Genomic DNA, 13,070 nt, shown 5'->3' with positions numbered 1-13,070 from the left:
TCTACGTGCTGACTTCCCACAGGTGACTTTCACTGCAATAATTAACTGAAGCCCAACTGGCAAGGGAGTCTGAATAACACAGTTCCTCAGCCATAGTAGTGCAGGAAAAAGTATGAAAGGGCATGTATCAAGTTGAATGTGTGTGTGTGCTCAGTCACTCAGTAGTGTCTGACTCTGCAACCCTACGGACTGTAGCCCGCCAGGCTCCTCTGTCCATGGGATTCTCCAGGAAAGAATACTACAGTGGGTTGCCATTTCCTTCTCCAGAGAATCTTCCCAACCCAAGGAATGAACTCAAACCTCCTGCATCTTCTGCATTGCAAGGCAGATTCTTTACCCCTGAGCCACCTGGGAAATCCAGCAAGTTGAACACCAATAGACAAAACCTGTACCTTTCTAGGGTCATTAGAGAATAAGGTGATGTCCCCCAAACGCCCTCACTTGGGCCACGAGCACGGTGGACATTTGCTTGCCTTGTGGCCATCCTGTGCCTGTTGGCAGTCTTCCTCCATTTGTGGAATTCCTGCTTTCCACCTCAGCACAGAAGTTTCGATCGCCTTTTGCCAGCCTCTCTTGCACCTGGAAACAAGCACCAGCTCCACGAAGCAAGTATAGCCAGGGGCCAGCGAAGTCTCCGCCTTCGGACCCTCAGTTTCCTCATCCGTAACAGCATCAACCTCGTTGGGCTGTTGTGAGGGTCAAACTGATGACGGATCTGAAGGCTGGGAAATGATTTCCATGGACAGCGTCTGCACCCAGTGCTCCCCAAACATTCGCTCACCGAGATCTCACACCAACCTGATGAGGTGGGCCTCATCTTTCAAGGTTCAAGGAGATATAATAACTGGCTTGAGATTCTAGGGCTGGAAAAGGGCAGTGTCAGCGGTGCCAAGGTTGGCTGGACCCCCTAGTCCATGCTAAATATACAGAAGGCAGGGGGTTTGGGTTCTGCCTCTAATTGAGAAGGGGGTGGATCTTTGGCTTCTTCTGAGCCCCAGCATCCTCATTTGCAGCATGAAGATAGTACTGCCCTCAGTTCAGTTCAGTCACTCAGTTGTGTCTGACTCTGCAACCCCATGGACTGCAGCATGCCAGGCCTCCCTGTCTATCACCAACTCCCAGAGCTTGCTCAAACTCATGTCCATCAAATCAGTGATGCCATCCAACCATCTCATCCTCTGTCATCCCCTTCTCCTCCTGGTTTCAATCTTTCCCAGCATCAGAATCTTTTCCAATGAGTCAGTTCTTTGCATCAGGTGGCCAGAGTATTGAAGTTTCAACTTCAGCATCAGTCCTTCCAAGGAGTATTCAGGACTGATTTCCTTTAGGATTAACTGGTTTGATCTCCTTGCAGTCCAAGGGACTCTCAAGAGTCTTCTCTAAAACCACAGTTCAAAAGCACCAATTCTTTGGCACTCAGCTTTCTTTATAGTCCAACTCTCACATCAATACTACCCTCAGAGTGTAATGATTGTGGGGATGACCTGAGTTCATGGTTGGGAAGGAAAGAAATAACATTCCTGAGCAGAGCTAAATTATTTACATATACTACCTGACTTAACAGGGCTTCCCAGGTGGCTTATGTGGTAAAGAATCTGCTCACTAATGCAGGAGACACAGGAGATGCAGGTTTGATCCCTGGGTCAGGAAGATCCCTTGGAGTAGGAAATGGCAAAGCCCTCCAGTATTCTTGCCTGGAAAATTCCATGGACAGAGGAGCCTGGGGGTCCATGAGGTCGCAGAGAGTCAGACACAACTGAACACACACACACACCCTGACTTAACAGACTTCCAAGGTGGGAGCCAGATTATTTCCTTCTAGTTTGGGCTTCTGGGTGCGTCAGGACCGTGTGACTCAGAAGTCCTGAGGGTAACCAGTCCCCAGCTGCCCTCACCACCATTCCTGGAAGCTCCAGCTCCTACCCAGAGAGAGGCACCCAGTCAGAACTGAACCTGCAGGGCGGACTGTCTCGTCTCCTGCTGCCAAGGCTGGCCCACAACTCCTCTGATGGCCTTTGTTCCTTAGGACCCAAAGCCACACACACACACACACACACACACACACACACACAGCCCTGCACTTGGAACTCCCCTCCGAAACCCCACTGCTATCAAGAAAGCCATTGTCAAATGCACACACTTAAAATGCTTAAAGGCTGAGTTTTTCTTCTTCAAGGGCCCATTCCTAATCACAAGAGGCCACTTAGTCTGAGTGGGGCCTGGTGATGCTGATTAATGATTGCGTGTTTCTCAAGAGTGGGGGCCGTTCAGCTGCCTCCCGCCTCAGCGCCTGCCTGACACCTTTCCCAGCCAGGGTCGCTCTTAGGTTCCAGAGGCCTTTGCTCAACACCCACTTCAGCAGGTCCTACACCCCCCTGCCCCTCGCCTCACCCTGCTGCCCCTCTTCCCTAAGGGGTTGGGGTGGGGGAGGATCTGGGGAGTTCACTTCCTCACTTCAGGCCCCCTCCATGGCCCTCCCTGCCACCACACCCCATGTGCATGTGAATATTCATACAACCCCACGCTCCTCCAGACAGTTCATCTTAATGATTTTTAAGGGTTTTCTTTCATTCTCTTTCTCTGTGTGACAGATACAAAAATTATTAATGAGTGAGTGTTGCCAGCTCCCCACGCATACCCCCTCCATCTCTAAAGGAAATTTTATCTCTGCATATTCACCCTCCTCCCCGCCACCACACCCCATCCCTCCCACCACCTCCTCCACTTCCTTCCAGCCAGGCTTATTCCCACATTTGGGGAACAGAGAATCAGAGAATGAGCTGGGAGGCACCAAAGAGAAGCAAGAAAGTGAAAACAGGGGTGAGTGGAAAAAAGTTGAGATTCAAGGATTCTGGTTTGGGAAGCAGTTTTCTTGGAGGTGGGGAGTTAGGGGTACAGCCTCAGGTATGAGGGTCAAAATGGAACAAAATGGATGAGGATTTTAAGAAACTCCGGAGAAAGAAAGACAACCAAACGTTGGTGCCTTTATACCCCATTCCCGCGGGGGTGGGGGGGGTACTATCTCTTTGAGAAAGTGGTGGTTTTCTTCTAGAGCAGAACTCGAACATCTCTGTGATCCAGGGATTCTCAATTCCAGGAAGGAGGTACAGGAGTCCCTGCCCAGCAGATAACGTGTCCCTATGTTCAACCAAAATATGTGCGCTAAAATGTTCACAGCAGCACGGCTCACTTTATCCTAAAATGACCCACGCACCCATCAACAGTAGCATGAGTAAATAAATCAGGATGTGTTTACACCGATACAGCAACAAGAAGGAAAGTGGAACAATTTTGCACAACAATGTGAATGACTCCCACAAGTCATTTAGTGGTAAATGAAAGAGGCCAGACACAAAAGAATTCATGATTCCATTTATAGAATATTCAAAACCAGGCAAGCCCCAAAAGTTATCTACGTAGTTACAAGTCAGGATAGCGGCTCACTTAGGTGTTGATGACCATTAGGGGGTTTTAGAGGGCTTCTAAAGGGCTGACCTAGTGCTAGTTAGACAGGGATGTTCAGTTTGTAAAAACTCATCAAACCCTATACTTGAGATGTGTGAGATTTTCTAAATGAACCCAACTTGATAAAACCTTTTGGAAAAGCAGCAGCCCTGCAGTGGGCCTGTTCTCTGGACTCCTCAAAGACTGGGATCACTGTGAAGCTGCTTTGGTGGCTGGATCATGTTTCTGTAAATGTGATACTGTGCTGAGGCTTTGTATTCTCTCAATTTCTTTGATGGTCCTTCTACACCACCAGGGAGATTGATCATCCTGAGTTCCCCTCGGGATTAGTTGGGATCACGTGACTGAGATGGTTGGATGGCATCACCAGCTCAATGGACATGAGTTTGAGTAAAATCCTGGAGTTAGTGATGGACAGGGAGGCCTGGCATGCTGTAGTCCATGGGGCTGCAAAAGGTCGGACATGACTGAGCAACTGAACTGAACTGACTGAGTACTAGCCAACAGAACATGGGCAGAAATGACAAATCCTACTTTCAGCCTGGCCCCTAAAATCTCCTGCACAATCCGCCACTTGCTCTGTGCCTCAGTCTGCTCACCACCAGCCAAGAATTCAGCGGAGGACTTTGAGGTCCCAGGAGGTCGTAGAGCTACTAATATTTCCCACCATGGCACACGAGTAAGTTTAAAATCCTTGCGCTAGAGAGAAGGAGGCTGAGTCCCTGAATAACTGCATGGAGCAGAGCCCCTTCCTCATTTCCGCCATCCTACCTGCCTACCCACAGTGGGCTGTGATGTGAATGAGAAATATTCCTGTCATGATGGAGATGTGATGGAGACTTGGGGATTGCTTGTTATAGCTGTTGGCCTGACCTGTTCTGACTAATATACAACATGTCTTCCCAGAAAATGCCATTTGGGTTCTGGGTTTCCAAATGGAATCTTCTCTTGTCAATGGAATAAAAGTGAACATTCTCAAGGAGAAATACTTATTCCTTCCTCTAGCATTTCCCTAGTGAAAGTCACTTAGTTGTATCCAACTCTTTGTGACCCCATGGACTGTGCAGTCCTTGGAGTTCTCCAGGCAGAATACTAGAGTGGGCAGCCTTTCCCTTCTTCAGGGGATCTTCCCAACCCAGGGATCGAACCTAGGTCTCCCACACTGCAGGTGGATTCTTTACTAGCTGAGCCACAGGGAAGCCCAAGAATACTGAAGTGGATAGCCTATCCCTTCTCCATTTTCCTGGCACAGGAATTGAACCGGGGTCTCCTGCATTGCAGGCAGATTCTTTACCAGCTGAGCTACCAGAGGAGAAGGGATCTCCCAGGAAGAAAAAGAAACTGGGACTTCCCTTGTAGTCCAATGGTTGAGAGTCTGTCTTCCAATGCAGGGGACTTGGGTTCGATCCCTGGTTGGGGAACTAGGATTTCACATGCCATGGAGTAACTGAGTGTGTGAGCCGTAACTACTGAGCCTGTGCGCCACAACTAGAGAGTCTGTGTGCCGAATCAAAAGAGATCCTGCATAATGCAGTGAAGGTCCCGTGTGCTGCAACCAAATAAATCAACATTTGTTTTTTTAAGTAAGCAAGAAACTAATTTTTCTCCCCACTGGAAGACCTGTGTGATTTGTGAGCAGATGAAGAAACTGACCTCAGCCCTTGTGAAGCCAGTGAAGCCTTGGAAGGCCATCCTCTCTGCTCTTCCCTGTGATCAGCGGTAGGCTGTCCTGTCCCTGTGGTGGCTGTGCCAGGAACAAGGGACTCCCAAATTCTGGGGATCCAATTTAGGACACCCACATGACGCCACCGCCACTTCCGCATCTTCCAAGCCAGCTTTTCTCGGTAATGAAGCTGACATTTTTACCTATGTCTGATAACTGTGCTTCTCTCTCTGTGTCATTCCATACTGAGAAGGAAATGGGGAGAGTGATCTACTGGTCCCTAAAAAGCCAACAAAGACTAGGAAAGGAGCTGTTCTCTGTAGCCGTGGTCCAGAAATGAGACCAACTTAGAAAAATCATTTTTAAGAACAGAAGTCAGGGAAATTTCAAGGGATTTATTATTTTTTTAAAAAATAGGTAAAAAGGGACTGAAATAGGAGGTGGACTTGAGCCAGCATGAGCTGTGACCCTTCTCTTCCCTCCCAATTTAGATTAGCTTTACTTTTGTCTTTTACATATTAAGATTGGGGATTTCATTAAAGCAGAGTTCCATGTCTAAAAATCATTGGAAAAATCTCTGATTTAGATAATTTTTTCAGGACCTCCCAGCCTAAAGGGTCTTTGAGCTTATATAAAAAATCCAGAGACTTTCCAGGTAGTCCGGGGACTAAGACTCCAAGTTCCTCGGGTAGCGGGCCCATATTCAATCCCTGGACAGGAAGCTAGATCCCATGTGCTGTGACTAGGACCCAGCACAGTCAAATAAATAAATTTTTAAAAAGAAATCCAAATTGCGTTTTTGTTTTGCCAATGATTATTGCCTATGACAAAAGTAGACAGACACTGGGATGCAGAGAGAAACCTCATGGCTGCTTCTAAATTGTTAAAGCTCTCTCAGGAAGCAAAGAGATGCATCCAGGTGACCTTAGCTGGTGGGACACTGGTGGTCAACCTGTCTTGGAGAGATTCTGACAGTGTTCCAGGTGTGAAAGGCAGAAAGAGGCACACTGCATTTAAGGAATTAAGAGAAGATGGCTGCCAGTTTGGGCTTCCCTGGTGGCTCAGCGGTAAAGAAGACACCTGCCAGTGCAGGAGATATAGGTGACTCGGGTTTGATCCCGGCTCAGGAAGATCCCCTGGAGAAGGAAATGGCAACCCACTCCAGTATTCTTGCCTGGGAACTCTCATGGACAGAGGAGCCTGGCGGGCTACAGTCCACGGAGTCGCCAAGAGTTGGACATGACTGAGCGACTGAGCAGCAGCAGCAGCAGTTGACACTTCACTGCAGCACTTCATATAGGGAGGCATTCATTTCCTGGGGCTGCTAAGTCACCATAAACCTGACAGCGGAAAACAATAGAAATTCATTTTCTCAGAGTTCAGGAGGCCAGAAGCCCAATATCAAGGTGTCACAAGGTGTCATACTTACTCCAAAATCTCTAAAGATTCTGTTCCTTGTCCCTTCCAGCTTCTGATAGCTGGGCATTCCTTGGTTTGTGGCCACATTACTCCCATTTCTGCCTCTGTCTTCACATCACCTCCTCCTCTGTGTGTCTGAGTCTTCTTGCATCTGTTAAATATTTCCTGTTTGTCTCTTATAGGACACTTGTCATGGGATTCAGGATTCATCTAGATGATCTAGGATGATCATCTCATCTCAAGATCCTTAATTACATCTGCAAAGACCCTTTTCCCAAACAAGGTCACATTCCTAGGGTCTGGGAATTAGTCCATGAATGTATCTTTTCAGGGTCACCATTCTGTGCATTACTGCTGCTGCTGCTGCTGCTGCTAAGTCGCTTCAGTCATGTCCGACTCTGTGCAACCCCATAGACGGCAGCCCACCAGGGTCCCCCGTCCCTGGGATTCTCCAGGCAAGAACACTGGAGTAGGTTGCCATTTCCTTCTCCAATGCATGAAAGTGAAAAGTGAAAGTGAAGTCGCTCAGTCATGTCCGACTCCTAGCGACCCCATGGACTGCAGCCCACCAGGCCCCTCTGTCCATGGGATTTTCCAGGCAAGAGTACTGGAGTGGGTTGCCATTGCCTTCTCCAATTCTGTGCATTACCAGGGTGCATACCAGAATTTGAGGAGCTTGTGCATAATGAAATGATGTAAAATTTTTAGCAGCAGAATTCCTCAGCTTCACTGACCAAGAGTCTCACTTTGTGTCTGTTGAATAACTTTGATAAACCTTTCTGAGATGAGTAGGTCTGATTAACTGTGTGGCTTTTATTTTGCTGAGTCAAGAGTTCTGGAACTATAGCTAAATTGACCAAGACATTAGAGAGGACTGGAAAAGCCATATGAGAAAAGCATGAAGAGAAAGGCAGGAAGCCAATTGATAGCTAAAGAGAATCTAGGTTATCAAATGGATTCATTGCTTCAGCAAATATTTATCTCAAGAAGTCTATGCATGCCAAGCTTGGTGCTAGGTACTGGGGAAGCAGTGATGAACAGATACAGTCCCTGCTCTCCAGAATGTGGGGACTCACTTTCTTCTGATGTTCAATACCTCTCTCCTCCAAGTGAAGGCCTCTCAGTCGTGTCCAACTCTTTGTGACCCCACTGACTATATAGTCCATGGAATTCTCCAGGCCAGAATACTGGAGTGGGTAGCCTTTCCCTTCTCCAGGGGATCTTCCCAACCCAGGGATTGAACCCAGATCTCCCACAATGCAGGCGGATTCTTTACCAGCTGAGCCATAAGGAAAGCCCAAGAATACTGGAGTGGGTAGCCTATCCCTTCTCCAGCGGATCTTCCTGACCCAGGAATTGAACGGGGGTCTTCTGCATTGCAGACGGATTCTTTACCAAATGAGCTATCAGGGAAGCCTCTCTCCCAAAAAATCTTCTGCAAAATCTACACTGCATACGAACTGTAGACGGAGGGAAGAGATGGGAGGAGGTATTGTGTTGTTCCTGGTTGGAATGAGGCAAACCCAGAGGCTCCTCCAGGAGGTCATGTGATTTACATGCATCATTGTGCCAGCCAGGGCTCTTCAGGCATCCATGTCCCCCTTCTCAAGAAGCAAGAGAGCTTTGATTCGCTTTTGGAAAATTACCTCTACCCTGTTAACAGGGAATGTTTTTATTTTTGTTTTTGCCATGCCTCCAAGGCATGTGGGATCTTAATTCCCTGACTAGGAATCGAACCCATGCCCCCTGCAGTGGAAGGGTAGAATCTTAACCACTGGACTGCCAGGGAAGGCCCTAACAGGGAGTCTTAATTGGTGTGTCGATCAAATGTCTTTCCCTAATTTCCTAGCAATGGGAGAGGCACAAGGTCCAAGCAAGATCAATAAGACCCAGGAATTCAATCATAAAGGGAGAGATGCAAGTACAGAATAAAAGGTGGAGTTGATTTCGCTCAACAGAGGTACCAAGATCTGTTCCTGTTCCTTGGACCCCTGACACCCTCTCCATATCATGTTTCTCAGCAGACCCTTAGGATCTCTGAAATAATCTATACTCTTCCAATAAATCCCCTTTGGCTTAAATTAACCAGTCCTTGGACTTCCCTGTTGATCCAGTGGTTAAGAATCTGCCTGCCAGTGCAGGGGACATGTGTTCGATTCCTGGTCCAGGAAGATTCCACGTGCTGCATAGCAACTAAGCCCGTGAGCCCTAACTACTGAGCCGGTGAGCCCTAGAGCCCGTGCTCCACAAGAGAAGCCACTAAATGAGAAGTCCGAGCACTGCAACTCGAGATAGACCCCGCTCACTGCAACTGGAGAAAGCCCTCACACAGCAATGCAGATCAAGCACAGTCAAAATAATTTTTAAAATAAATAAAATAAATTAACCAATCCTTTTGGGGTACCTAAAATCAAAGGACTCTGATGAGAAGGATCATGAGAAGCCCCCATCCCTCCTCTCCAGCAAGAGTGCACCCACAGGGAATGAGGGCCCGGCTACAGGGACAGATGCATCTTCCATCCTAAACACCAGGCTCACGACTTCTGCATCAGGACAGTTTCGATCAAATTCCAAAGTCTCTCTTAAGCTAACAGTGACTGCCCTTCACTAACAAGGACACTCCCCATATCAGTGCCAGCCCTCAGGAAGAGGCCAACACACTGACAGAGGAGAGAGAGGGATCGAGTTCTTCTGGGTCAGGTTGAGGCTTCAAATGACACACGGTACTGAGTAAACATTTCCTGAGTGTTCCTGAAACCTTGCACCTCAATTCAACTCTGCCCTCCTTGGTCGGGGGGGTCTCTCTGGCCCGGATGCCAGAGCAGGGGTTTCTCCTTCTTGTTAAATGCATACGCACAGGCCACAGGGGAAGCCCTCATGGGAGAGAAAATGAAATTTACACCTTCCATTAATCTTCCCAAATGTTCTTGCCTGCTGTCAGTCTATACTGAGACTCCTTTTGCCCAAATCAGCCCAAGTATACACACTCATTAACATAACAGACAATTACATGACTGCAAACAGAAGCTATTAGCTGCCTCTTTAAAAAAGTATCTCAGTTTTGAATCCATTCTTCCCAGTATCTCCAACCTCTTCTAACATCCCCTTTCAGACAATCGCCCCTCCTCAAAAAAAACCCATTAAGGCTCTAGGAGATCAGACCATTTGCTTTCTCACTAAGTAGGCCAAATTCCTGCCCAACCTCTTACCTGGTTCAAATTTCAGTTCAGGTGCACCAGACACAGAAGCCACTGTTCTATGGACTGGGAACACAGCCTTGAATGAGGTGCAGTCACTATCCCCATGATGCTAAAAGACCACAGGAGCGAGACAGTAAGCAAGTGATTATGAGACGGGTCTGATTAGAGATCAGGGTACCAGTGGCCACACGGGGAAACATTCTCCCTGACCTACAAGCCTAGACAGGCCTCTCCTTGATGAAATAACGTGGAAGCTAGGGGACCTGAGGATGGTGCCAGGGTGGGCAGCAGGAGTCAAGAGAATTGCTTCTTCTCCACTGGGACTTTCTGGAAAGCTGGCCCCTGTTCAGAAAGTGTTCTAAAAGTTTGTTTTCAAGTTCATGGGTTTAGAGCTCATTTCTTCTTCTGCAGAAATACACTTACAAATAGTGGCTAGGTTTCCAAGCTGGTCCACTATCACCCAATTATCTGCAATGTGCTGCACCATATATAGCATTTTAACCAGGCAACCTGTTTCTATGGAAAACTTACATTGAGTCCTGATGGAAACGGTGCTCACAAAGCCTCCTCTTCCTCGCTGAATCCCAGCAGTTCCTTTAAGGAAGTCTCCCCAGCCCAGCCCCTAATCCCACGGCTTTGGTTCAGGCCAACCTCATACCTACTCATGACCTTGGATCTGCACCACAGCAACCAACTCAAAACTCAGTCATCTGACCTTCAGTTGCTCCTCTCACCAGCTCTTTCTCCCACTCCTGGTGCTTCAGACAGTTATTTTAAAGGAACAAATGTGAAAATCTTTCAGTGGTTCTCACTGCCCATTTGTTTTTCTCAGCCTGGAATTTTCCATCCATTTTTCAAGACCTAACCCCTCCATCCAATACAATTTCTTTTACTTATTTCTATTCTAGCATCTTATCAAGTCATATTATAATTTGTATTCACCTATTCAACAAATACATAAGTATGTACAACAGGCCAGGCTGTCTGCCTCGGGGCAAAGAAAAAGCTGTGAAGACAGAGATCAGTTCCTGTTTGCATCTGCCCAGTCACTACTCAATAGACACAAAAATATTTTTATTATTCAGACACTCAGTTGTGTCCGACTCCCTGTGACCCCATAGACTGTAGCACTCCCGTCTTCCCTGTCCTTCACCATCTCCCAGAGTTCGCTCAAACTCAAGTCTACCGAGAAGAAGGCACTGGCACCCCACTCCAGTACTCTTGCCTGGAAACTCCCATGGACGGAGGAACCTGGTAGGCTGCAGTCCATGGGGTCGCTAAGAGTCAGACATGACTGAGTGACTTCTCTTTCACTTTTCACTTTCATGCATTGGAGAAGGAAATGGCAACCCACTCCAGTGTTCTTGCCTGGAGAATCCCAGGGACGGAGGAGCCTGATGGGCTCCGTCTATAGGGTCGCACAGAGTCGGACATGACTGAAGTGAATTAGCAGCAGCAGCAGCAGCATGTCTACTGAGTTGGTGATGTCATCCAACCATCTCATCCTCTGTTGTCCCCTTCTCCTCCTGCCTTCAATCTTTCCCAGCATCAGGGTCTTCTCCAATGAGTCAGTTCTTCACATCGGGTAGCCAAAATATTGGAATTTCAGCTTCAGCATCAGTCCTTCCAATGAATATTCAGGGTTGATTTCCTTTAGGATTTACTGGTATATTTATTACACTATATTAATTTTTTAATATAATTTTTTTCGACTACAATTCCCCCCAAGGATGATAAGAATTTATACCTTCAGTTAATATTTCCTACTGTGTTGGCCTGCCTTCCACCTGGCAAGAAAAGAATCTTTTTTTGCCACTTAATACCAGATTCTAGACTTTGGCTTCCTCAACTGCAAAGCAGCCTCTGAGGTCTTAACTCAGAGTTGAGTTCATATCTAATCTTTGGTACCTTCTAGCTGCTTGCTCTTAAATGACTTAATCTCTCTTAAGTGACTTAACCTCTCTCAAATTTCCTTACTTGGGAAACGGGGATAGTATTACCTACTTCACAAGTGGGTTTAAACATTGATTCCCAAACCCAGCTGAATATCAGAATCCCTGGGAAATTTATAAATTTGTAATTTTATTTTTGGCTGTGCAGGTTCTCCACTGTGGTGTGTGGGCTTCTCATTGCAATGGCTTCTCTCGTTGCAGAGCACAGGCTTCGAGGAGCAGTGGGCTTCAGTAGCTGCAGCATGTGGACTCAGTAGCTGTTGCTCTCAGGCTCTGGAGCACAGGCTGAACAGCTGTGGCACACGGGTTTAGTTGCTCCATGGCATGTGGGATCTTCCCGGACCAGGGATCAAACCCACATCTCCTGCATTAGCAGGCGATTCTTTACCACTGAGCCCCCAGGGAGCCCCATTAGGAAACTGAAAAAAGATGCAGAATGAGAATGAAGCAAGAAGTCTGGCTTTTTCAAAAGCCCCAAGTGATTTTCAAATATAGCTGGATTGGAAAACAAAGACTGGAGGATGAAATTATTTGTGAAGTACCTGTCACATGAATGGTCAATCCCTGGATGTGCTGCAGAAAATGGGATTCTACCCTAAGGAACTGCTGCTGCTGCTGCTGCTGCTAAGTCACTTCAGTTGTGTCCAACTCGGTGCGACCCCATAAATGGCAGCCTACCAGGCTGCCCCATCCCTGGGATTCTCCAGGCAAGAACACTGGAGTGGGTTGCCATTTCCTTCTCCAATGCATGAAAGTGAAAAGTTGCTCAGTTGTGTCCGACTCTTTGCGACCCCATGGACTGCAGCCTACCAGGCTCCTCCGTCCACGGGATTTTCCAGACAAGAGTACTGGAGTGGGTTGCCATTGCCTTCTCTGACCCTAAGGAACAGAGGTGGGAAAATAAGAGGAACATGTGAAAGTATTCTGGGTGTTAACTATACACGGAAGGAATTATATGATATGACATTCCCTCCAGTTCCAATCAGAATCACCAGAGCCATTATGGAAAGCACACAAACGGCCAGGAAGACTATGTTCTCAGCCCAGACTTTCAAGATACTAACAGTACAGAGAGGAGTAAATTTTTCCAAAGGTTAGGTTTTGTTGTGAAGTTAATGTTGAAAATTTCAAAGGGGCCAGGATCTCAGAAACAGCAGACTGCAGATCCCACTGTTCGCAGCTGCAGCCTCACCTATTACATTAGTGTTACTCCAAAGGTAGCTCAGCACACCAGGCTTCCCTGGTGGCTCGGACAGTAAAGAATCTGCATGCAATGCGGGCGATCCAGGTTTGATCCCTGGGTCAGGAAGATCCCCTAGAGAAGGAAATGGCAACCCACTCAAGCCTGGAGAATTCCAAGGACTGACTGTA

This window comes from Bos javanicus, chromosome 14 (assembly GCF_032452875.1).
Source record: "Bos javanicus breed banteng chromosome 14, ARS-OSU_banteng_1.0, whole genome shotgun sequence".
NCBI lineage: Eukaryota > Metazoa > Chordata > Mammalia > Artiodactyla > Bovidae > Bos > Bos javanicus.
Note: the sequence above shows the minus strand (reverse complement) of the source record.